Source organism: Bacillus rossius, chromosome 5, assembly GCF_032445375.1.
Source record: "Bacillus rossius redtenbacheri isolate Brsri chromosome 5, Brsri_v3, whole genome shotgun sequence".
NCBI lineage: Eukaryota > Metazoa > Arthropoda > Insecta > Phasmatodea > Bacillidae > Bacillus > Bacillus rossius.
In genome coordinates this window covers 77949170-77977100 of record NC_086333.1, presented here as the reverse complement: position 1 = coordinate 77977100, position 27931 = coordinate 77949170, and the positions used below count along the sequence as shown (strand labels likewise).

The 27931-nt window shown below is 40.3% G+C and overlaps 1 protein-coding gene across 2 annotated transcripts in view; it reads left to right on the top strand.

The window, feature by feature from the left end:
- LOC134532068 (uncharacterized) overlaps positions 1-27931 on the top strand; it is a 422005-nt gene that overhangs the window by 345919 nt on the left and 48155 nt on the right. The window lies entirely within an intron of this gene.

The following is a 27931-nucleotide window of genomic DNA, read 5'->3' as shown; positions in this document are numbered from 1 at the left end:
CCTAATAATATTGTCATGCGTTACCAGTGTCTACTCTCAGGCCTGTTGATGGCGGGAGCAGATGTCAGTTCCCGAAACGTCACAACTGTTTTGTCGTAGGAAGGCTAACTGTGTTCTTCAGTGATATCGTCTCTGTGTAGTCCAGTATGTCTGTTTGGTTTCATCGTTGTGTTTGCATGTTTTTCGCTGTGTTATGGTTATCCAGAGTTGTTGTTTTGTTGTTTTTCTGTTCTCGGTCCGGTAAGTTCACGTGTGTTGTTTATTTTTTTTTTTCATCCACGAATTTTTACTTGTTCTCCATTTGTTTAAGTATTTATATTTAATTTAAATATTTTTTTTCTTTGACTTACAGTCTAAATCAGACATGGTTTATTTCCAAGAAATCGTTTTAAATCTGCGCTTTTCAATCACCACGGGCCAGTGTTTGCTTTTGGATCAAGCCCTGCGGTTAACGCCAATACGTTGGTAAATTTTGTTCGTGGGCACGTTCACGATCAAATGTAAAATGTACGTAAATAAACATTACCTCTAGTCTTTGTAAACAAAAATTACAAATGCAAAAAAAAAATACACGAGTTTTTCGTACCTGCCACAGATTTTTAACCACCTAACCCCGTTGAACAGTCAGTGTCGTGTGTTCTCATGTTGCAAATACACTTATAGTATGAGACTCAGACGCAAAATTAAAGTAGAATTCTTTAAAATAATTCCGAGCGTAATAAGCACACACTAATTGTGTTTTCAACTACAGTATTTGACGTGAATCACACGTAGTTTCCACACCCGCCGCTAGAATTCGTTGCCGGGGATGCTACGTTGGCATTTAAATTATCTGATTAGCAGACTGAAATTTTAAACTGTAGGTATAATAAGGCGGCTCCAATAATAAACAAAAAGACTTCAAAAATACTAAACCTCGGCTTTGGACCTGATTTTCGACAGTAAGTTTTATTAAAATACTGTCCGTGTTGTTAAGTTCAGTTAATACTGTAAAGTTTCCGTTAGGCTTGTAACAATTTAGAATGTTTACATGTTTTTTATTATTATTGTTATTTTGCAGATAGCCTATTTGATTCCAAATTTTAATTATTGTAATGTTTCGTACTAAAGCTATCCTAGTGTTATCGCGAGCTACCCTTCGTTATAAGTGTTGATTAATTATTTGAAATTTAATTTCTCCTACTTTGTTCATTATATTCATTTTTACACGCTTTATATTAGCTTTAACTATATGTTTGTTTGTATGTTTGTTTGTATGTATGTTTGTAACCGACTCCTTTGGGTGCGATTTTGACCCACTTTAAACGGCCAGATTTCATTCAAACTTTGTAGATTTATCGAGGACCGATGACAATACACTAATTTGATAAGATTATTCCATTAATCAATTTGCAAAATAAGATTTCTGTCAATTTATATAATTGGTAAAATGAAACAAAGACATATATGTACAGAAAACCATTTCGCTCATGTGAGAACTCTTTTCTTTCAGTTTGTCTTTGGTGCAATATAAACAAAGCCTACTAAATATTGTGACATTTAATTAAATGAAAATTGAGAGTGGGTTATGATTATTGTGAACAATATACTTTCTTGAAGAGAATATCATATATATTTGTAAAAATATTAAGAAAAAAACTGAAATAAGGGCTTTAAATGTTGTTTCTTTCGTTAAATAGAGAAACACAATTACGTCTTTGTTTCATTTTTACCAATTAACCAAGAGTGAAACATTATTATAAAACAACATTTTATGCCAATATTTCACGAAACATTGAAAAATTGAGGTTTGATTTTGCTGTGAAACCAACAGCAGATGGGAAATCAAACATCATATGCTTAACCTCAATAGCTACACCTGATTTATATTTATTAACAATTTTTACAATATCCTTAATTCAAATTTATTAAAATTTGTTTTCTATTTTTTAGTTTGGTTTTCTATATAAAGCGTGTTTTTAGTTTTTGAAACTATTATTTATTATAGTTGTATCATTCTTTTTTTTCGGTGCTGAGTCTGCACTAGGCACATATTCTTCGTAAATTTACACATGAACACATTTCGCCAGGTAGAAATTATGTCATCCAATATTTCTGATAGAACTGTTTCTCTTTGGTGCTTCAGTTTGAACTTGAAAGTTTCTAGAAACAATGCAGTTGAAGGAAGCGCGGGAAAGAGTCGCTTTGAAGCAGGACAAGAAGTCTCCTGTGCGCGGAGCGGCCGCACTGAAGGCGAAGATACCACCGACGTTTCGGTTGACGTTGCAGTCGCCATCATCAGGCAGAAGTCACCTACTGAAGTGATTTGAAAGTTCTCCTGAAAATCATTGTCAGTTGCAGTAACTAGCATGTTTTATTTTTTTGTTGCGAAATTTCCACATGAGAATTTTTGTAAAATAAATCTCAGGATCCTTGCATTACCGATTTTATAAAATCCGCTGAAGAGCCGGCGAGAAGTGGGCGCGTGTGCGCCTACTTCGTTAAACGGAACAAACCATGCGGACGGAAAAAAAAGGCCCGGCTTGTTGATGGCGGTTTATTTTAAACCACCGTTTGTTTTCTTCCCACGGTATTTTTTTTTTTGGGGGGGGGGGGGGATGAGGGAAATGAGAGTGTTGGGGAAAAGGGGGATAGTAGCAGGGTTATCGAGTGAGCCGTGTTAATGAAATATGGTAGCGCCGGCGTGTTTTAATAGTTTTTCGGAACCAACCCGACGGCGGAGCAGGAATTAAAAAATAAAAAAACCAAACTCCGCAGCGTGGTGAAAAAAAATTAATGCGGTATTAATTGGTTTTTTGCCCGCACGGGACCGATCGATAAGCCCGTTTCGGCTAAATCTGCTTATCACGTGGTGACGGGGGAAGGGGAAAGTCAGGGGGGAGGGGGTGTCAAGGCGTGTGCGAAATAAAGTTGCTTGTATCCGCGACTTGGTATAATCATGTTATGTGGATGCGGATTTCACCCCGGCTATAGATTATAATTAACTGGCTGTAATCTGGGGCTGGGGGAAGGCACAAAGTATTGCCTACCCGTGGCGCTTATCGACATTTCCCTTTTTGTTCCCCATTTCTCTCTGTTGCATCTGTTGCCCTCTCTTTCTCTTTCCACGAGACCTTTGTCAGTAAGCGTGATCGAAGACCAACCTAGTTTGGCTTTGTTCGTTGGTTCGGCGCTATTGGTCCTTCTGTTCCCCGATGACCTCAGTCGCCTAGCCTACATGTCGATACCAACTTCCCACTGGCAGTTAGTTTATGAACACTGAGTAGCCTACTGGTACGGAGCCCATCAAAAACTGGCAAATTATAGAGTACGTGTGAGAGGTGTAAAATGTTACACAGCTGAAGGAAATGTTAAAAATAAAATAAAAATTGGTTGTCTGTAAAGTCGGTTTACGGACGATAGTTCAACGTGACAACGTCATAACAAAACATTGATGAAATGATTGCATACTTTTATGATTGAAATTGAATCATTTTTATTTAATTATAAATATTTTGTATGGATACAAAGAAGGATTGAAATGAAATCTAAAATTTAATTGATAAATTTACTTTTATTTGCACTCATTAATTCTAATATGTTTATTACTTTAACAAAGAGATTATTTTAACTATAACTTTTATACATGTTTGCTATTCATCTTCTTCCAATCTGTGTTATTTTGTTAAGGATAGGACGATTATAGGAAAAGTAGGAAACGAATGGGAGTGTTTCAAGTTTAATGTGCCTCGAAAAAGTCAAATCGATGGTTGTTCCAATCGAGTGGATGAGAGACAGATGCGGCTCAAGCGTACAATGAGCGTAACGGGACACGGCGTAACGGGACACGGCGTAATGGGACACTTTTATCGTGCGATTAGCCGGCGTTCATCGATTTATTAGACGTCACGTCAAAAAAACTAACTCGTCTCAAGTGTCTACTGGAGAATCAAAAATACAGAAATAAATATAACTTGATTTTGTAAAAATATTTTAAAAGGAAGAATATTGCATTCGCTTCTTGTAATTTAAAAATAATACGTCACGTATCTCCTTTTATCCGCGTCGTTTACTTACTTATATAAATTTAAATCGGAATAAATTTGTGAATGTTGGCTATATCACTTCACTTATATTTTTTTTTATCGTAACTTTGAAAAACCGGCGCGCATGCTCAATGCACACTATATTTTTTTACGCTTTTTTACACATTTTTATAACATTTTTGTCGCACAGGGTTAAAAAAATATTAGAGATAATTAAAAAAAAACAGAATGTTAATTATTATGCTGTATTATTCTATTATTATCGTGTTAGAAATTTATCTAAACTACTTTTACTCAGTTCATATGTATTATAATATATTTGACTTACGTACAACGATGTCACCGCATACCTGCATAGGTTTCACAGCGCACTAGTGCGCTGCCCTTTACGGGTTGGAACAACCTACCGTAGAGTCATTGTATGAATTTAGATATCCCGGTGGAACTAGGGATGACTAGAGATGACTAGCGATGACTAGGTATGACTAAGGATGACTAGACATGACTGGGTATGACGAGGGATAACTTGGGATGACTTTGGATGACTTGGGATGACTTGGGATGACTTGGGATGACTAGGGATGACAAGGGATGACTAGGGATGACTTTGGATGACTTTGGATGACTCGGGATGACTTTGGATGACTTGGGATGACTAGGGATGACTAGGGATGACTAGGGATGACTAGGGATGACCAGGGATGACTAAGGATGACTAGGGATGACTAGGGATGACTAGGGATGACCAGGGATGACTAGGGATGACTAGGGATGACTAGGGATGACTAGCGATGATTAGGGATGACCAGGGATGACCAGGGATGACTAGAGATGACCAGGGATGACCAGGGATGACCAGGGATGATCAGGGATGACCAGGAATGACTAGAGATGACCAGGGACGACCAGGGATGACTAGGGATGACTAGGGATGACTAGGGATGACCAGGGATGACTAGGGATGACTAGGGATGACTAGGGATGACTAGGGATGACCAGGGATGACTAGGGATGACTAGGGATGACTAGGGATGACTAGCGATGATTAGGGATGACCAGGGATGACCAGGGATGACTAGAGATGACCAGGGATGACTAGGGATGACTTTGGATGACTTGGGATGACTAGCGATGATTAGGGATGACCAGGAATGACCAGGGATGACCAGGGATGATCAGGGATGACCAGGAATGACTAGAGATGACCAGGGATGACCAGGGATGACTAGGGATGACTAGGGATGACCAGGAATGACCAGGGATGATCAGGGATGACCAGGGATGATCAGGGATGACCAGGGATGATCAGGGATGACCAGGGATGACTAGGGATGACTAGGGATGACTAGGGATGACTAGGGATGACTAGGGATGACCAGGAATGACCAGGGATGATCAGGGATGACCAGGGATGATCAGGGATGACCAGGGATGATCAGGGATGACCAGGGATGACTAGGGATGACCAGGGATGACTAGGGATGACCAGGGATGACCAGGGATGACCAGGGAAGACCAGGGATGACCAGGGAGTGGCTCATGCTGAGGAAGCGGGCGCAACACTCTCGACTGTGAGTCATCGACAGGGGTGTGTCTTGGAAGGTCAACGACCTCTCCCCCTGCTGGCGGAACACCCGTTGAGCTAGGACCGTGTAAAAGAAGTCTTCGCCGAGCCGACTGCGACCTCCCATTGTATCCGCTGCGAAGACATTCGATATTCCATTAGGGGATGTTTGCCCCCAGCAGGAGGGGAGAAAGAAAGCGCTAAGGCGAGGGACAGAAGGAGAAGTCACACCCGTCAGCAACACACGGCGAAGGAAGAGGGAGAACGCACCCAGGCCCGGCGAGAAGTCTCTCTCTCCTGAAGTTGGGCGCAGAAACCCGGCAACTGACTCCTCCGTACAGTGGCTGTCGAACACACGGGTGCTGAGCTGGTCGACTTTCAAGCCCGGCATCACGTCCGTGGTCGAACGCGTGATTCGCCCCCTTTTAACCTCAACACCAGGTGGCCACCGACAAGGCAGGGATATTCGGCCGTCGTGAACAAGTTTCACTAAAGATGATAAGTAGGGGCAGGAAATTTTCGCGAAAAAAATCTGAAAGCCTACTAGACTGCATCAAATTATACCCACACCAGCGGTTTCTCCCTTGTGATTGGCGGCCGTCTGCGAGAGAAGTCGTTGCCTTTGTTTGCACGAGCCACTAGGGACGAGTTTGCTTCCACACTGAATTAGTGTGATTGGTTGTTGTAACAATCGACATGCACCTCAAAGTATCTCACCCAATCAAGAAATAAAAAAAAAGAAGATGATACAGTGTTTTAACTTCCAGCTACTCTCGGGATATTTTCGCGAAATTTTCATGGCCCTAATGATAAGTGCGACACTCACTGGTGCTTCTAGGACGGTATCGCCTCTAAGTGCAAGACACTGAACTGACGCGCAGTCTTCTCGTCGTGCGTAGGACAACTACATAATTTGAGATGTAAAACCATAAGATTATATGGTGGAGAAATGAAGTGCTTTCAAGAATTTTTTTCAGGTGTTTCAAGCCTATAAAAAATATTCTGAAAACACACGTTTTAGTAATTTTCTCTCTCTCATAAAAATACAGTTTGAAAGTCAAATCCGGGAACAGAACTATTCAAACCCCCCCCCCCTCGCCGTATTATTAAATGTTTTTAGAAAACCGGTTCCACTCGGATATCTTGAGCGGTTTTAAAATCTCGTGCATTTTTCTAAAGGTCTGAACATGGTACGTGTGCTCAGGTAGGTGGGGGCCTCACTGAAAACTTTGGGCTTCAGTTATAGAAAAATCTACCAATGTATAATATGTATTCAAAATAAAGTTCGTATTCGAGAGAGAAACATCTTGATTCAATTATGGCTTAGGTTAGGTCTCATCGACATCACTAACACCGCCCTGTTTATTTAGACCTGATTACACTATCGAGACCCAGAATAACTAACTTCAGAAAAAATTACATGAGAAAGTAAAATTGGTTGTCAGTAAAGTCGGTTTACGGACGATAGTTTAACGTGACAACGTCACAACAAAACATGGATGAAATGATTGCATACTTTTATGAATAAAATTGAATCATTTTTATAGAATTATCACTATTTTGTATGGATACAAAGAAGGAGTGAAATGAAATCCACAATTTAATTGATAAATTTACTTTTATTTGCTTTCATTAATTCAAATATGTTTATTACTTTAACGAAGAGATTATTTTAACTATAACTTTTATACATGATGGCTATTTAACTTCTTCCAATCTGTGTTATTCTGTTAAGGATAGGACGATGAAAGGAAAAGTAGGAAACGAATGGGAGTGTTTCAAGTTTAATGTGCCTCGAAAAAGTCAAATCGATGGTTGTTCCAATCGAGTGGAAGAGAGATAGATGCGGCGCAAGCGTACAATGAGCGTAACGGGACACAGAATAACGGGACAATTTGCGTAACGGGACACTTTTTCGTGCGTGCAGCCGGCGTTCATCGATTTATTAGACGTTGTCACGTCAAAAAAAAATAATTGTGCGATAAGTCCACTCGTAACAGAAGTGAAACTTCTTGCTTATAATATTATAAGGTTGCAGGTAAAATAAATAAATATATATATATGTAAGTACGCGAGTGTTAATTTTGCAATGCGCAAGTATGCAAGTGTGAAAGTATGCAAATGTTCAAGTATGCTGCGTAATTTGTACCGCTCCCCTCCCGCCTCCTCCTGTACCGGTTCCCCTACCATGTAGCCTACCTGACTATTCCCCTCATGCAAAAGGAATTTTCGTAACGCTCGAAAATTGTAGCAAAGAAATTTCACTAACAAAATTCAGCATTATGTTCATCCTAAACCAAACTATAACAGTTTATTATGTTACAGAATTAAGGGTTGCGGTACTGGTAACCCTCCAATTGAATATCCTTACGTTTACAGTCTATCTAAGTTAGGGGTACTGAAATTTGTTTTTTTTTTTTTACAGCCGAACATTTTTTTTTCTCAGCTTGCCAAAGAACTCTTGCGTGGTGAAAGGGAGACCGAAAGCTAAGTCTTTGAGACTGCGTTTCGGATGATGAGGATGTTGAATAAATATGGGCTGAGGATGCAGTGACTCAAGGGACGGGACAGCTTGTCAGCCTGCTAATTCCAGCGGAACTGTTGAGCCGTGATTAAGTCCTTTGAGGACCCTCCAGGGCATGTTGCCGTGCCGGAAGGATGACTGCTCAAGATGAAAAATGTGACATTCCTGGACCGAACTCTCGGAGTCAGACGATAATTCTTCCTTTCCAAAAAAGCTGGCGACCCATCATTGCGTACCTTACTTAAGTGCCAGATTATAATGGCGAAGCTCATTGATTAGGGAACGGAAAACAAATCAAACTTGTTGTATTCCAGGATAGGCCACACAGTCCTCTGCACACTCGGGCAAAAGTCACGACGTGTTCATTGGCTCTTGACTTAAGAGACGTTGCTGCGTCTCGTTGCTTGTTTGATTTCAGGATTACTCATTTATTCGCAGTCCTCTAGATAAACATCGAACCAATTGCGTAAGCAACTTAAAGGGAAAATGATTGCATTCTGACCTACTACGAAAAGAATACGTGAAATTATCCTGGCTTAGTTCTTGATGAAATATTCTCAGAGTTTGCTGAGGACTCGCACAAAATAGGCGTTTTTAGATGTCTACAGCACGATTTATGCGGATATGGTGGTATGATTAAATGGACACTGAGCCACTGAATTCAGCAGCCATTGAATTCACAACACACCCAATCCTTATGTCTGAAAAGAAACAGTCATCAACCTGATGATACACTGGGAAACGAACATTGGTGACACCGGGAGAAGTCCCTTTGGAGAGGTAAACTTTAAGGGTTTTCTTGTTACTAGCAGGTTGAAGAAAATTCGCAAAGGTCACCATTTTTTATTTGTCCTAACCCATTATGTATAGTCTCAAAATATCGAAAGTTTCCCTTTGGAAAGAGGAAATTTCAATGCTCCTGACTCACGTTGTTTTTATATTTCCTGAAAGCTAACACACTCTTGCCCTAATTGAAGTCTGCTCTGTAGGTACTGAGTTTGCTGTTGGGTGCTTCAGTTACGTGTGTCAGTTACCTCTCTGTGTTATATCACTAGATTAAAGTGAAATCTTATTGTCATAAAGAACAACAACTGGCATCGTGTCAATTCAATTAAAAATCAGAGTACCTAATGGGGAATTACGTGTTCAGTCGGTGTTGCTCATGCAGTGTTTTCTATGGAAATTCCTTAGAATAGAATTCAGGATTTTTTTTACAATTGGAATCTTTTATTACGATCATATCAAGAAAAAAAAGGGCCATTCCCAGTAAAAATTTTTTATAAAATTTGGGGCGTTGGGACTCATCAAAACTTCAGCGAGTATTTCCTCTCCTTTCCCCCCCCTCCCCCCCTTCCCAGCTCTTTGTACATAATGAAATTTTAAAACAGAAAAAAAAGAGAGAGAGAGTGAAAAAAAAAATGTGGTGCTGTTTATTTAACCGGAGCCTCATTGGCTGGGTGTTGAGCAATTCTTCCTCGAGGTCCGTAAATTTAATTCCTCGGGACGGAGGGGTGGCGGGAATGTTTTAATTGAATCAGTCGCGTCTAAAGAATGCGAATTAACGCGCTTTTCAAGTGTTACGGCTGCAATTCAGCTCGCAGCGACGCCACTCATGAAAGATTGCGCGTCCTCAGGATTGGAAGGGTGGAAAATGTGAAGAGGATAGGAGCCGTACAACTGGGGGTGGGGGGGGGGGGAGGGGGGTTACATCATGTTCGGTCCAGCCCCATCACTGGTGTTGTTCAATTGGTTCTCCTTCTTCGCTTTGGGCTCATTTACAAGCGTTTATTCTAAATATTACGTGCAATAAAAGGTATTTATTTCAGCCGATCAAAATAAACAAATACAATATCGACTTTAGTAAAGAAATATTTTATCATTTTTGTAAAAAAATATATATCTATTTTACTGATTAATGTTTTTAAGATATGTTCACCGATATATACAAAGTTTTAAAAATCCAAACTTTTTAAACATAAGACCCATTTTTCTATTTATTTTTAAATCTGGCCATCTTGTATTCCACCATCTTGGATTCCGCCATTTTGAATTATTACATCACATCAGCCATCTTCGAGTCTGCAAAATAGGATTCTAGAAATTTTCGCCATTTTGAATTGTGACGTCACCAATGCAAATTTCGTTGTGGCCGCCATATTGAAAATCTTTAATTATCATCGGAAAAAATTTATTAAAATATTATAAATTTAATTAATACCATTTTAATGAAAACCCTTCCAATTTTTTTTATATTAGTTAGATACCATTATACACAAGTACCTACTTTATTTAGAAGCTGAATAGCAGTTGGGCGGGTGACAACCCCCTCCCCTTTCCAACCTGTATGCATACGTGCCTGGATCACAACCCTTGTAGACTAGTGATAACCTTCTTCCTCTTAATGCAGTTCTATTTCTATGCTTTAGAAAAAATTGTGTAATTTTACACAGTATGTATGTGGCAGCTTAAACATCTCGGAATTTACTGTGTCTTTACACCTACATGTGTTGATGTATTTTTACTTTAATGCTAAAGTAAAAATACTACAAAGGTAAATAAAGTTGTATTCGTTGCCATGGCGTTGGTATCATCTGTATTAAACAGATGCGCTGAGACGGCGTTTTTTGTGACGTAGTTTGAAGTCACTTTTTAAAACCCTGCCGTCACCATAATTGTTCCGCTCAAAAAAAAACATTGCGAAAGTTGTGCTTGATGACGTCTCATGATGTTTAAGAAAATATTGAAAAATTAAGAATATCGGCTGTTGAAATGGTTTCCACAAAGCTGACACTACACTTCGGCCAATGTTTAGGGCGTGCGACCGAAATGGCGCAGACATGAGCTGAAGGAAATAAAAGGTTTCACCCACTGATTGCACGTGGCAATCCGGCTGCCAGCTGTCGGCACAAGCAGCGCCAGGCTCCCACACGACAGTCTTGGAACCGTCGGGCGCAAGTCAGTTGGTGTGTTCGGTCACACCCGCCTCCTCAGAGGCGCACAGAGGGTGTTCTGAGGGGTGTTGCAGGGGGGGGGGGGGGGAGGGGTTGAGCGGAACTCTCTGTCGAGGGTCGCGGGATATTGTAGCGTGTCTGCTGCAGGTGACGGCACACAAGGCGCTGCTTCTGGGATTCCTCCCGCCTCCGTCACCCTTATAGCCCGCTGGGGGCAGGGGTGAGACTGGCTTCAAGGGAAAAGGGTCTGCGTTATGGAAAGAAATGTTAAAGGCTAGGGGGAAGCCATGGAGGAAAGAAGCCTGTAGTCGTGAAATAGAGAGAGAGAGAGAGAGAGAGAGAGAGAGAGAGAGAGGAACTAGATCTCACATCCATGTTGGTGCCATGCTCAGTTCTGTTTCCGTAAATATACCACGATACCTAAATACTATCTTAATAATTATCTAATAGCGGTTGTAAGTCACTCAATTATCGTTTTCAAACATATCACTTGCGTAACATTTTTTTCCCCAGCTCGCAAGTAAAGTTTAGAAAATACCTTGTGAGAAAATGTGTGATCCAACAACCATAACTTTACAGGAAAATTCTCTCAAATAGTAGTCACGAGGAGGAAATCGAACAATCAAACTTGGCACGTGGGACCATTGCCTTATGGCAGTTTCAAGGAATACCTGCTACCTCGTGCTGTTATTGGTGCTATGCGTAATTATGTCCGTTTCCTTACTCGATGAATTGAAAACGTTTAGTATCCGCCATTTAGAATTTAAAAAAAGGGGGGGTAGGGGGTTGTCTGTAAAGTCGGTTTACGAACGATAGTTTAACGTGACAACGTAATAACAAAACATTAATGAAATAATTGCATACTTTTATGAATAAAATTGAATCATTTTTATTGAATCATCACTATTTTGTATGGATACAAAAAAGGAGTGAAATGAAATCTCCACTGACTAATTGAGTTTTAGGTCACTCACTATAAATGAGCCATACGCTTTATTTCCACAGCGGAGTAACACAAGCAAAATCCCTTAAATAATTTAATTTTAAAAATATATCTTCATAAAAATCTGTAATCAGCGAAAAAAAAAAAAAAACAAAAAAAAAATAACACGAGTGGCGAAGCCGAATAAAAGAACCCGGGTTTTACAGTGCTGAAAAGTAGAAATCAGAATAAAAATCGGGAATGAAAACCCCAGTTATTTTAATGAGTTTTTCTGCACACACGCATTTCTCACGCCTAAGGTATTCCCGCCTTAATCCAGAAGAAAATGTAGTGAAACCACGATGTGGTCTTCGCCCCTTAATTTAAAAAAAAATTATATTAGGTGCGGGTTGTTCACCGCTTGGATTAAGGAAAACGGCTTTAAAAACGTTCCGAGAAAATAAAGCATCGCGTGGTTTAAAACGTGCTTTATTCGCAGAAAAGGCACCTTTCGTAACTGGGACAAACGAATGCGAGGAAAACTCTAATAAGTGTTTGGGTCTGGACGAGGGGAAGGTAGGGGGAAGGGGAGGGAACAGATGGAAATCATGCGCACTCCTTCGCAGAAGATTCATTTTCCCTACTTTTTTTTTTCATCCCCCAGTCGCATTTAATTGGCTGCGGGGGTTTTATTTCTGGAGGAAGCTTCATGTTTGCCGGGAAGACGGCGGTGCAGAAAAAAAAGCAAGGATTTTTTTTCTAGAGGAATGAAATCTATGTGGTTAGGGAGTATGCAAGTAGGGGATGGGGGAGGAGTTTTAATAAATCCCAGCATTCCATTGGCCAAGAGATTTGGTAAAGTAGGGTAAATCGGTTTTGGTGTAAACCTGAGTTCAAAATTTTTTTTTTTTTTTTAAATTTTCTTTCACACATTCATAAATGTATATTAGAACGTGCAGTATTCCTGACATTGCAAAATCCTGACAAGTCTAGCCTATTCACACAAATCTATACAACAATAATAAATAAAAACTTGTGATAACGCTTCTGTTCAAGGGCGTCGCCAGCCGATGACCTGGGGGGGGGGGGGGGGGGCAAGTTGTGGGAAAAAAATGTAATTTTTTTTTCATTTGGCTACATTTTTTTGAATCTCTAGGGCTCTGGGAGAGGATCTGCCCCCCCCCCCTACCCCCCCCCCTCCACCCCTTGCTTGTCTTGCAAGAATTATTCAAAGTGCTGTTCCACCCTGCCAACTGAGTTGCACCGGCGCTGCTACGGTGAGTTGTGACCGGTGGGTTGACGGCGGGGGTGGTACGGATCGGGGGCTGAATATCGTCCACACTCGGGGCGGTCCCGGGCGATGACAGGTGTGAAAGTGACGAGGGCCGCGCCCACACGAGCCAGTGCATGGAGCGTGCCCGCCTCCCTGCTCCGGGGCCTGACGTCTTGCCGGCGGTGGCTGGGTGATGGATGTGCCTTTCCCCCCCTTCCAACCCCCTCAAGGCCCGCAATCTCGACCTGCCAGCGGTCTATGGAGCAGTCACGGCCGGAATAGGAGGGTAGCCTAAGATGTACATCAAGTACTGTCCCTGCCCGAACACGCCCGACTATTCACCTTCGGCAAACCTCGGGTTCATTTATATATATATATATATATTTATATTTCTCTGTTTATTTTAATGTAGCTACACTAACCTAACTAACCGTCCATAGTGTTTTAAAGTGTTTTGATATAGCTAACCTAACCGACCACTTTTAATATTTGAATTCATATTTCCTGCGCGATTTTTTTTTCCTAACCTAACTAAAACTAAGTGTATTTTGGAGGGGTCCGGGTTAGGGAGGGACCTAGGTGCGTCTCAGGCCGAAGCCTATACGCCTAGTCATGCTGGGATTAGCCATGCAAGGAGAGGGTCGTATGCATCATGTGCTAGGAGGGGATTGGCCAGCCATGGCAGCGATTGGCGCCATGACTAACTCCCCTCACTCTTAAATCTAGACTATAACTAGAGATAGGTTGGGCCCAGGTAAAACCTGCATAGACACAGGGAAAACCCTGGGCACATTCATGCGGGATGCAAATTGGCATGCATTACGTGTAGGAATTTACAGGAGACAGAGGATGGTCTGGATGAAGTGTTGGACAGAGTAGAAAAGAGTCTACCATGCGGGGTTGGGCACTTGGACTCGTGGTCCGCTTTTCCAGTTGTCCAGTACTGGATTTAGTGACCAGGGACGCAAGCGCCCCTGGTGGTGAGTGGTTGCACTGACCACTCACTCCGCCGCCAGTCAGCACATTTCCTGCGCAAAAATAAAACAAATCCTGAGGTAGGCCGAAGGTGAATATTCGGGCGTGTTCGGGCAGGGACAGAACTTGATTGACATCTTAGGCTTCTCGGAATAGGATCTCTGCGGGACCCGCTGCCTCGCGACCAAGGAAACAGCGCACCAAGAGGCGAAGCTTTGTTCCGTTACCTCACGCTTAAGCCAGCCCCACACGATACCCATTTCCTTAGCAGTTTTCATACCTGTTTTCCTGTTAGCGTGCCTGCTCTCTTGTAGGTAACATTTCAGCTCCCTTTCAAGGTTTTTTAAAAGTATTCATACCCGAAGTCATAGCCAAAACCTTAATATAAAGTGTTCTGTTTTTCTGCTATATCAACGAGCCAAAATCGTCACGATGGTGGACCCGAGAAGCCTAAGATGTACATCAAGTTCGGTCCCTGCTCGAACACGCCCGAATATTCACCTTCGGCCAACCTCGGGATTTGTTTTATTTTTGCGCAGGTAAAATGAATTCAAATATTAAAATTGGTCGGTTGGGTTAGCTACATTAAAACACTTTAAAACACTATGGACGGTTAGTTAGGTTAGTATAGCTACATTAAAATAAACAGAGAAATATATATATATATATATATATATAAACCCGAGGTTGGCCGAAGGTGAATATTCGGGCGTGTTCGGGCAGGGACAGAACTTGATGTACATCTTAGGCTTCCCTGTCGGACCCACGTGTAGCAACATAAACCCGTTTATAGTCCCTTTTGTAAACATTACGAGGACGTTACAAACGTAATGGTATGCCGAACGAAATTTTATGTTAGTAAAACTACTCTGAAATATAGTTGGTAAACTAAAAAATAGTCATATCAGAAAGTAATCTCAAGTTTTAAACTGCGTAATGAAATTGCATTACAGTCCAAATAAGTCTTAGTCTATATATAAAAAAGTACGAAAGTCTCTGTAACGCGTTGCCAAAGCGCACAGTTGTGATGCACAAGGGGTTAAATTAAATTTGGTTCAAAACCTTGTCACTGCAAAAAAAAATGTTATCCTTTATTAAATAACATATTGCTGGATTGAAAATACGGTGCTTTGAGCAAATATGTATTAATCATTTTGTTTACCTGATTGCTATAATATTATTAAATACATTATCAGTCCATTCATTTTATTATTACATACTATGTAGGCCTGAATAGTTAATATTTACTTTAAATAAAATTAAATTGTATGTTCACAAATATTTTAATAAAAAAATCAATTCTCTAGTTCAAACCCCTATGTTTATTAGGAAACGAAAGTCCATAAATTATTAATGAATAAACTAACACGTCATAGAACCCCACAACTGTTAGCCTAAATGAAAATACCAGATAGTTTTCCTTCTTTGTCTCACTGAGTTATAAAAAAGTTGTTGGTTACAATTCCTCAAAGTGGTAAAAATAAGTTATTTATTAACATATTTTAAACATGTGATTCTATATAATTTTTGAAGTGAAAACGTCTTATAAATCGATGAACGCCGGCCGCACGCACGAAAAAATGTCACGTTCCGCCTGAGCCGAGTGTGCAAGGACCGGCCAACCACCGTGCGAGAAAATCTTTTATAATAACAAACAGGTAAAAGCGGGCTTTTTAACTAATTGTTCGTGATTATATTTAAACAAATTATTTAAATTAAAATTTGCAAAAACTGTAAATAATATTTGAAAATTAAAAAGAATGCAATTTTTTATCAATTTTTTCTTATGGTGTTATGACGTAAAATTATCGTCCGTAAACCGACTTTACAGACAACCCCCCCCCCCTTTTTTTTACTGTTTCAAAAAAAATTAGCTCAATTTGTGGATTCACAGACGGCAGCGCGGTCGAAGATGGTACGCGGGCACGGAAACCCAACGTTGGGTTTCCCGTCTGTGAGTTGCATTGGCCGTCCACGGGAAGCCTTTTTTTCACAGACGAGAGAGCCAAAACCCGAAGTTCCCCGAAGTTTATGTTTTTTTTTTCCGTATCTTTAATGTAGCTATCCTAACCAAATCAACCGTCCACAATGTTTTAAAGTATTTATAATGTAGCTAACCTAACCTAATTGACCATTAGTATCCTTTTATCAACACCGCCATATTTATTTACAATGAACAAAAAAAAAACGAAGATGCACGATCGGAGGTTTGGCTCTCTCTCGTCTGTGAAAAAAAGATTCCCGGCCGTCCACAGTCAAGCTCGTTGCGATAGGGCTTCACCAGTGATGCCAACTCCTACACAGTGTTCCCCCTAGGACCAACTTCATATCCCCCAAGATTTCGATTTAAAAACCCTAAAGTTTTTCATTGTACATCATGTTTGAGAGCTAAAATTATTTTCTCTTGAAACTTACATTTCCTTGTATTTCTGCCCAAACAGGGCATAATAATTTTGAGAAATAACATTCAGTATCTACAATTTTATCCATGTACGAATTTAATTTCGGTTTAGAGAATACATGTTTACTAACCTTGAATTTCTGGATCGGTTTTCCAACATTTTGTATATTTTTGCTGATAATATATATATATATATATATATATATATATGCATTCTGGAAAAGATTTGAACACGAATAATTAATTATTATTCTTGTTTTTTTATTATTCCTTGGCACCACAGAAAATAACATAAACGACTTACATTGCAATCCAATAAAACTCGCGAGTACACAACAAACTGACGGACACAACCTCAACCAGACAACTCAACAACGTGAAAACGTTGAACGGTAAAGGTAAAAACGGAATTCTCTTGACCAGCAAGCTGTTGTTTGTTCGTAGTGCGAAATTCGGCCACCAGCGCCACTTGTGTTGCTGTTCTTTATTCAATTTGTTTTCAAGATATACACTTTAATTTCACGCCCTCAAAAAATTTATTGAATAATGTACCCGCTGAAAAATCCCCCTAAAGTATCCCCTTAAATAAATGTACCCCCTAAAAAAACATTACGTATTGGTTCACCTTAATTTTGTGGGAAAAACCGCCAAGAAGCATCCCTGGGTTTCACTTGTATTGCTGGAGAAGGCGTCGGGAAGAAAACGTTTTTTTTTTCTTTTTTTTTCCCCCCTTCTGGCGGGCCCGACCCGAGCGTGGCTGGGGGGAGTGGTGAAGGGTGAGGGGTGGGGCAGTCCCGAAGGATGCTCTCCCGGGAAACGAGCAGGAACGGAGGGGAAAAGTGACTATCCCGAGGGATCACCGCGCCGAGCGCGTCTGCTGAAAGAAGTCCCGCCTTTTCCTTCTCCCCAACGTATAGCACCAAGGTTCTCAGGGATGAAGAAAGCCACAAACCACGAGCCGGACAGTTCCTTGGTTTACCGGAGAAAAAATCTCGTTACGTCAGGTTTTGTTACTGTAAAAAATAATAGTGTTGTGACTGTAATGAAATAAGGCAATAGAAGTTTCCATAACTCTACTGCTTCAACACCACAATATAACTGACTGCCCAGCAGGCCATTCTTTTACCAACAACAAATACGCAACACAGAAATTACACCAACTTTACAATACTAAAAACACACTTACCAACTGTAACATACACAACAAATAGTTCTTACATCCCCCCCCCCTCCACCGGGATGGTAGGTTAGGTTAACGTAACTAAATTGTTAGGTTTGTAAGGTTAGTTAGCGTTATTTTGAAATACTCTACAACCGCAAAATAAATAAATCCTTGCAATGTGGCATTTTCTCGCGATTCCTTTGGATTTCCGAGGAGTGATATATTCATCTAATTTTTTCCCCCACCCCTTCACACGGCTTCCCAACTCTACGATTTTATCAAGCAGTTGAACAACTTTATAGCGCTTAATCAGTTTTTTAAATTGCTTTAAATTGTAAAAAAAAATGGGAGGTGAAAATAATAAACATAAAAATCAGTAGTTAAAATTGCTTCAGTTTAAATTTTTTATTTCAAAATTGTAAGTGAAGTGACCTGAGTTTAAAAGATTTCTGTGTACAATCTAAACGTTTAAGGAAAAATAAACCGTCAAAACTGTGCAACAGTACACGCACGCCATGCGCATGGTTGGTTGTGTTTCTCACTGATATGGCCTTCCACGTAAAAGTGATCCAGTGGCACTGGTTCTGACGATGAATCGGAAACATTTGTGGAAAACATGTTCACCGACCGTTTCTGCCTACTCCGCGTGTGCATCGTAGTGAGGAACTCAGAATTATCGAATCGAACAAATCCACTTTGTGTGTGTGTTTTTTTATTTTCCTAACCTAACTAATAACTAAGTGTATTTGGGAGTGAACTGGGTAGGGAAGACTCTAAGTGCGTCTCAGGCCGAAGCCTATACGCTCTAAGCATGCAGGTTATGAACCATGCAGGAGAGGAAGCATGCTTCATGTGCTAGGAGGGGGATTGGCCAGCCATGGCAGCGATTGGCGCCATAACTATCTCCCCTCATTGACTATTCTAGACTAAAAACTAGATAAGTTGGGCCCAGGTAAAACCTGCATAGACACAGGGAAAACCCTGGGCACTGACATGCGGGATGCAAACATCTCATGCATTAATAAGAAGCAAGCAGGTTGGCTACAGGAAACAGAAGGATGGTTCTGGAAGAAGAGTTGGACAGAGTAGAAAGACTACTATGCAAATGGGCGGGAGCTTGGACATTTTGTCCGCATTGGGTTTGGTGGCACTGGTTGTTTCGGGGGCGACTTTGCCAGCCAGCCTAGTGTGTGTATGAGTGCTCGTGGTATCGGAAGCTGGCGCTGTGGATGTTGTGTCGGTCGCCCAGCAACGACCAAAACCCCGCCCCCTTCTTCATAGTCCCTGGAGCGCTGTCATGTCCCGGCAGGTATTTCACGGCTGGTCTCTTCGTGTCTCTCTGAGGATTACTGCCAAGGATGTGGTCCACCCGAGTCTGTGGCCCAGACTTCCCGCATTCCTCAAGTCTTACCGTATAAGTATATCGTGCCTGCTAGTTAGTTGTAAGGCGTCTAGAGGCGCCCGTGGAAATTGACGAATGTAACAAACAATTTAATTAAATATACACGAAATGTTTTTTTTTTAATATTCAATTAATTTTAACATTGCGCAAATGAAAATTATTTAGGAACTATGTATTCAATGAAAATAATATATATGACAAAAAAAATATTTTGTAATGAAGAACGTATTGAAAAACTACATTGCGCTGTTAATTTGTCTCTGGTCATTTAATGATCTTCTTCCTCGCTGTGGATCCGACTCAGTACACACCTTCACCTGACCTTGCAACTCTTGATCGTGACACAGCCGCAATAAAAGTTGTCCGTGTGACAATACTGGAGGTGAAGTGATCAAATGTACTGTTAAAAGATATATTTCCGTATTTCACTGCTTATGAAGGTCATCTCAAGAAATGCTTCTCATTTCAGGTTTGTGATGGTAGCTTTGTTCCGTTTCTCTCCTTTATCCGCCTTATTTTTCCTTTCTCTCTCTCACACACACACACACGCACAGCGTTACAGAGTTGGTCAGTGATGAGCGTAATTATGTATATATATATAAACACATCATACTATAACATCATAACATAAGGAACATCACTATCGAGTTTCAAGTCCGTAGGACATACACTTGAAAAAGGAGAAATTTTGATTTTGTAGTCCTGTTGATAGCATAATCTCGGTGCGCATCAGAAAAACGAGTTGCCAATCTTCAGCTTCATTTTGTGGAAAGGCAGGTAACCCCTAGGCAATAAGTAACGGACGCATCACAAATCACAAGATAGCGCGTGGAAATAACATAGTGATAGAATTAATTTAGTACGTGCAGACCACCATTTACTTACATTTCCTTACAGTGAAACAATGTAAACATGGCGAGTGCCTACACTGTTTAGAATTTTAATCTTCAATTTACGAAAAACGCTGGTTACAAATGATCAATGGGTGTTTTTAAAGTTATCGTTATCTTCGTATTTACGGGTACTAAGTTCACTTTCTTTGAACATGAACCCACAAGAATAATATTGGTGCACAGACAAATTATTCATAAACTGGTCAAGACTACTGGAAAAACATTCTTCTTTCTTCCACGTGTGTGTTTATCCTGTTTGTACCGAAAACAGAAGTCGGAAGTCCAAATAGAACGTAGTTTATTAGAAGTTCCAGTTATTTGTAACTACGAATAACTCTCCGCTGAAACGTCCGTAAATTTACTGTACGTTCTGACATAATTTGTGTGTTTGCGAAGGTCTTTTGAAGACATTTCGATTCGTTTGAATAGTAAATATTCCTTATTAATATGAAAATGTGATTTAATCATTGGTTTAAGCACCAAATATACTTACTTATAAGTTTCTTCTACACACGTCATGTTGGTTTTTTTTTTGTTATTACTAGAGGGGTTTTCCTGTAAACTTATCACGATAAATATCTTGCACTGTGTGTTTTGTCTACAATTTTCTGAATATATATTTACTAAATATTATCTAAGAATTCACGCAAATGTTCTTAATCATGATTAGTCGTGTGGCCTTTTACAGTTGAACACTTGTGACACCACAGAAAAATCACGCTAGCTATAGGAATAAAAAACGAAAAGTCCCCTAATTAATAGTTATAACAAAAAAAAACGGTAATATTAAGGTGTTGTAATATGTTTGCATTATTATTTTTGTGTTAAATTTTTTTATTTTTGGGGGGATATATCCTTTGGTAGCTACTGTAGCATAATGTATTAATTTCTTTATATTTATATTTTCAGAAATTAAAAAAATTCAATCCGTGGGTGTGCTACGGAAAAGTAATTAAGAAGTATCACTTGAAGTTTGTTAGTAAATACAGTGACGTCATCCATAAACGTTAACGGAATGAAGCGGATGCGTTTCGTAACTACGCGTTGCTTTATCGTCACGGGACCTCTCCGGGCAGGGGTGACAACTGTTGAGAGAGACAGGCACTAGGAACACTTGTTTATAGCGCGAGTTTTTTTCTCCCCCTCCCCGCCAGGTCTCTGGAGTGGTGTATAAACAAAGTCCTCGCGCTTGTGACGGCTTCTAGCAGGTCCATTAGCAGCCCTGTTGAAACAAGGCTGCCACAACAACAACAACAACAACGGCCTACAAATGGACGGTGTTCGAATCCCTCCAAATAGCGGGGAGAAGTGTTAGTTTTCCGACCCTGCGAAGCGCGCTTACGTAGCGGACTAGTCTGTCCGGGGAGTAAGGTAGTATCGGAGGTTTACGATCGTCGTGAAAAGTAAGTCGTAAACTTTACGAGCTCCAGCGCTGTCCGGAACGTGCCTCGTTGCCTGGTGGATCGGCGGGGAAGGGGAGGAGGGAGGAGGGGTTTGCTAATCCGGGGCCCATTACGGGAATCTGAGCCGGACAAAGGCCCTGGATTTATCTGCAGCCAGCAGAGGAAGCCCGCATACAGACCGGCACATCCTCAAAATAAGGCCCGACTCTTAATAGGTACTTCACTTATCGTTCCCAATTACTTCCATACAAAACAAACTTTCCTTACACGTTGCCTGAAATAAAAATTAAAATAATTATGATTCAACTGAAAATCAGGTTTACCGTGTTGCATTCTGTGTTTATTAAAACTCACTTTCTGTCTCTCTCTCTCTCTATAAAAAACGCGATTAGAAAATCTGCATGAGATACCAAAGAGTCGTCTGTTTACGACAAGCATTTAAGGATAAGCTGAAAACAGATGGGTACTTCTGTTTCAATATTTATTTTTAAAAGAGCTGGAATTGCTAGAAAAAAAAACGGGTTTTAGAGGATGATAACGCCTGGTAAAGTATTGTTGAAAGCACTCCAAGGGACTTGCGTCACACACCTGGGCGCCAGTCCGGAGGCTCAGATCAGCTGCTGGTGCGGACAGCACAGTCGGCGAACAGCGTGGCGCGGAACTGACCCTTGTCACCACTGCCGGTAGCGAGCCGCCCGGTCCGCATGCCTGTCTGTGCCTGTCTGTGCCTGTCTGTGCCTGTCTGTGCCTGTCTGTGCCTGTCCGTGCCTGTCTGTGCCTGTCTGTGCCTGTCTGTGCCTGTCCGTGGCATCGATCCAGGGGGCTCGCAAAGATACCCAAGTGGCGGGGTGCCGCCCATTACCTCTTGTTTTGTGTCTGCGTGTACGTTTCTGATGTGTTTGGGTGTAGGTGATTCTGGGGTCTGTGGTAGGGGGTGGCTGTGGTGGAGTGCTGGTGTCTGGTTGCGTGGATGGAAGTGGAGGAGTTGGGGGGGGGGGGGGGTGATTCTCTCCACCGTGCTCCTGAAATCGCCCTCAGCACATTCACGGGTTCGAGTCCTGACTTCAACCCCCGCCAAAACCACCCAACTCACAACACCTCAGGATCACCAAAACATCCGTTATCTGCATCACCATTAAAACCTTATATATATATATATATATTCACAACTAGAGGTAGTCCTCGGCCTGGAACTCTACGCGTGTCCAGGGTTTGATGCCCGGATCTTGCACTCGGACCTCGAGGCCCTGAAATGGCTGTGATGACAGTACAGTTGCAACTCGCCCTGCGGCGGTGTTGCCTGATCGAGCAACAAGTCTGAGCCAGCCAGTCTGCACCCGGGTGTTGTCTCGTAGTCCAGTCCGGAGGCGACGCCGCGCCAGAAGCACCATTAGCCCAGGAAACAAAGGTTTCAACCTGTGAAAAATTTGTCCAAAGCTGAATTTTTGCACAGTGGTAGAGTCGACTATGCTTAATAACATACCGAAAGTTTACCACTGTAGACCTTGTGCGTATCACTGAAAATTTGCAGTTAAGTCCTAGATGACAGCGACTTGCAGCAGTTCATTAAAATGCTTCCCATTTTCGCACTTTTAACCGTAGACTGTCGATAGCTATATGAAAATAATCTTAAAGCACTACTACTCACATTTATAATGAATAAAGTTCTAAAAGTTAATATTAAAGGTAAGAAAAAATGTTAAATTAATGAAATAAGTTTTTTTACATCAGTCAAGGCAATAAAAAGACAATTCACTTAAAAATAAAGGGTCTTACGCAAATATTTCTTCAACAAAAGTTGTTGTATAGTTCTTAAGCTTTACAGGGACATATCTATCAAAAGTCTAGCTTAATTTATAGGATCACTAGAGACTCCCGAGCTTATCAATGTCGTCTACGCACTGCGACAGAGTCACAGCCGCAAGCGCTGTGGCCACTCTCACTCCCACGAAATCGAAGATTTTTAATCTTTGTAAAATTTGCTCCTAACTGAAATTTAAAACAGTGGTAACATTCAAGTTTTCTAGCAACATTTGAAATGTTTACCTCCGCAAACCTTGCGCGGAACACCGAAAACGAGAAGTTAAGTCCTAAATAATACTTTATTGACCACTCAACAATATGGCAACATAACGTAATTACTATAGTATACTTTCAGAAAAGCAAACCAAAACTTACTCAAAACATTATTCTCAATGATTAAATTTAAAAATCTTTCACTACGTTTGACTAAATATGATATTTATTCAATAATATTAGAAGAGAGGTGTTCTGAAAAAAAGGGCACAAATGAAAATACGTATAACAAAAACACGTAGAGCCCGAAATGAAAACATTAAATAAACTTAACTTAAACTTTAAATTAGTTTATTTGTTGAGAGCTTGGTACAATGTGTCTGACCGCTAAAGCGATCCGAGCCACGAAGTGTATACTACTGCGAGGTTGTCGAAGTAGGCTCGGGTCGGGACGAATTTCGCTGTAAAGAAACAAAGGTTTTTAATACATGGAAAATTATCCCAAAGAAGAAACTTTGTACAGTTGTAGAATGAACGTTTCTTAGTAACATATCAAAAGTTTACCGATGCAAACCTTGTGCGTCACGCCAAAAACGAGCAGTTAAGCCCAAAATGTCAATTTTTTGCAATGATCCACAATAATGGATATTGCAAATGCAGTTTATGGAGTAGACTGACAGTATGGAACCCAAAATAATCTAGAAATATTGCCCTATCTGAGGATAGTGATAAAAAGTACAAAGTTTAAACATCTTTCTATAAAATAGACAATTTAAACCATTAAAGTTAACGAATTCACTTTCGTTCAATTTTTAGGAAATATAAATACATTTTACATAAACTTAAAGAGCCCAAAATGGAAATCGCTTAGAGTAAACGTTGTTGCATATTTATTCATCTTTAAATTGGTATATTTGTTAAGTGTCTCATACAATTAGTCTGACCGCTGAAGCGATCCGAGCCGCGTAGTGTATACTACTGCGATGTTGTCGAAGTAGCCTCGGGTCGGGACGAATTTAGCTGTAAAGAAACAAAGGTTTTTAATACATGGAAAATTATCCCAAAGAAGAAACTTTGTACAGTAGTAGAATGAACGTTTCTTAGTAACATATCAAAAGTTTACCGTTGCAAACCTTGTGCGTCACGCAAAAAACGAGCAGTTAAGCCCAAAATGTCAATTTTTTGCAATGATCCACAATAATGGATATTGCAAATGCAGTTTATGAAGTAGACTGACAGTATGGAACCCAAAATAATCTAGAAACATTTCCCTATCTGAGGATAGTGATAAAAAGTACAAAGTTTAAACATCTTTCTATAAAATAGACGATTTAAATCATTAAAGTTAACGAATTCACTTTCATTCAATTTTTAGGAAATATAAATACATTTTACATAAACTTAATGAGCCCAAAATGGAAATCGCTTGGAGTAAACGTTGTTGCATATTTATTCATCTTTAAATTTGTATATTTTTTAAGTGTCTCATACAATTAGTCTGACCGCTAAAGCGATCCGAGCCGCGTAGTGTATACTATTGCGATGTTGTCGAAGTAGGCTCGGGTCGGGACGAATTTCGCTGTAAAGAAACAAAAGTTTTTAATACATGGAAAATTATCTTAAAGAAGAAACTTTGTACAGTTGTAGAATGAACGTTTCTCAGTAACATATCAAAAGTTTACCGTTGCAAACCTTGTGCGTCACGCAAAAAACGAGCAGTTAAGCCCAAAATGACAATTTTTTGCAACGTTCCACAATAATGGATATTGCAAATGCAGTTTATGGAGTAGACTGACAGTATGGAACCCAAAATAATTTAGAAACATTTCCCTATCTGAGGATAGTAATAAAAAGTACACAATTTTAACATCTTTGTATAAAATATACAATTTAAATCATTAAAGTTGATAAATTCATTTTCATTCAATTTTACGGAAACGTTAATACATCTTACATAAATATAAAGAGCCCTACGTGAAAATCGCTTTCAATAAACGTTGTTGCATATTTATTCTTCTCTAAATGGGTATATTTGTTAAGGGATTCATACAATTTGTTTGACCCCTGAAGCTATCCGAGCCGTGTAGTGTGTACTACTGTGAGGTTGCCGAAGTCGGCTTGTTGTCGGGACGAATTTCGCTGTTAAGAAACATGGAAAATTATCCCAAAGCAGAAACTTTGTACAGTTGTAGAATAAACGTTTCTTAGTAATATACAAAAAGTTTACCGATGATCCCTTGTGATCACACCAATAACGAGCAGTTAAGTCCTAAATGATAATTTCCCAAACGATCCACAAAAATGTGTTTCGTAAATAATTTAATAACTCTATAAATACTTTTTTTAAGTAGGCTCCCAGTATACAGCAAACTTGTTTTGTCCTCAAACGCCATACTACTACGGTAATAGGAATATGAAATCACTACAGACAAGATTTTGTTCCGTTTACTATGGCGAAACCAGAGCTAACCGAGAAATGACCGAACGTCCCGGAAAGTTGTGATATTTGACGATATTGCGCGAGTAGCACACCCGTACGTGACTACAGAGAATGGATAGTTTCCTTAACCGTTAGAATTTCTGGTACGAACACCCTCTCACAGGTAGGGTCATAAAATATGGTCAAACTCTCGCAAAAATATCCACCACCGCTCTTTGCCACTAGCAATCCAACGACGTCAGCTAGGCGCAGCACTCAAATACATTAACTTATTAAAAAAAACTGAATATGTAATGCTACCTATACGTTTTACAACACAACTCGTGTTTTATATATTTTCTGGAAAAAAAAAACCTATTATTATAGGAATTATGTTGTAAAAGTGAAAAAAAAAACTTAGTGTACATTTACGATGTATCGTTTTATTCAATTTTTATGTAGTAAACAGATTTTAAAGAAGTAAATATATAATTTTTCATTTTGTCGAATACAGGCTACATTAAAATTTTGCATTGTTCTGATCGAAAATAAAACGATGTATCAGAAATTAAAAAAAATTTGTTGCTAAAAAAATAATTTTTAATAATAAAATTTTTGAAACAGAATAAGTCCATGCAGATATAAAACCAGAGGTCCTCTAGAGTTTTTCATTTACAAGTTCCAAGCAGAAATCGTTTATTGTTAATTTTATTGTATCTAAAAACATTCATATAAGAAAAAAAATGCATATCTCATTACATGTAACATACACCCTCTCATATGAATTAGCTATGTTTTAAGTAATCCCTAAATAAGACCCAGTTGAATGAGTGTCGCAGTACGCAGTGTGTCGCAATGCCGCGCTGGAACGGCGCGGCGGTGGCCGTGAGAGATCAGTACGGCCGCAGTACATTGCAACGCTCGAGCCGCTTTAATGAGCCAACTAATTACGTTAGACTCTTTATAAATATACCGTCTTAAAGCTAAAGGTATAACCAAAAACATTTATTTAGACATTTTTCGCATTGGATTCTTCAAATTGGTGTAAATAGTATTTTTATCTGAGTGGCAAAGATAAAAAATAATATGTCATGAATTAATCGCTTAATATCACATCTTTAATATTAACAATTTATGCTTTTTACAACATTAATAACTGTATTAGAGTCTCAAGATTATTTTGGTAGTTTTATGGACAGTCTAAATTAAAAACTGTACAAATGGGTAGCATTTTAATGGACTGATGTAATCACTGTCATCTAGGACTTAAATGCAAATTTTCGGTGATACGCACAAGGTCTACAGCGGTAAACTTTCGGTATGTTATTAAGCATAGTCAAATCTACAACTGTGCAAAAATTCAGCTTTGGACAAATTTTTCACAGGTTTGTGGCTTTTTAAGTGTTGGTTTCCTGGACTACATCACCGCACAAGCGCACCGCCGTCCCGGGTGCAGGAGGGGTGTTTAGCGCTCGAGCGACCACTCACGTAGGCCCCATGGGGGGTGAATGGAGGTTAGCCCCGGGCTGGAGAGGGATGAAAGAAAGGGCAGCGCTCCGGCGTGACCCGGGTGCCAACAAGGCCCGGCCAATTCCGGGCATTCTTCCCTTATCCCTTTATTACATTTCCTTGTTCTCCCCGCGGCGCGGCTGGCATGGACCCCCGCACGCGCTCCGTGATAGCCGGTCACGTGACTTCCTTCCCCCTCCCCTCCCATGTTCTTCGCCTCTGATCCACGAGGTCGCCGTGGAAGAACTGCCTTCTTTCTTTCTCTTCCTGCGCCTCTTGGCCACTCTCCCAGCGCACTCTGTCCTGACCGCGGAGCTATTCATGGTCGTGTCCCCTGCTGTTTACTGCCGCCTCGTGTGCTTTCCGTTCAGCTTGAGTTTATGTGCCCGTGTGCCGCATTCCGGCCGATCTGTCTTTTGTTTTCAGTCAGCGTTACGTCAGAACGCGAAACTTCCTACCCCGGTTGTTTTCTTTAATCATTATTTTACGAGA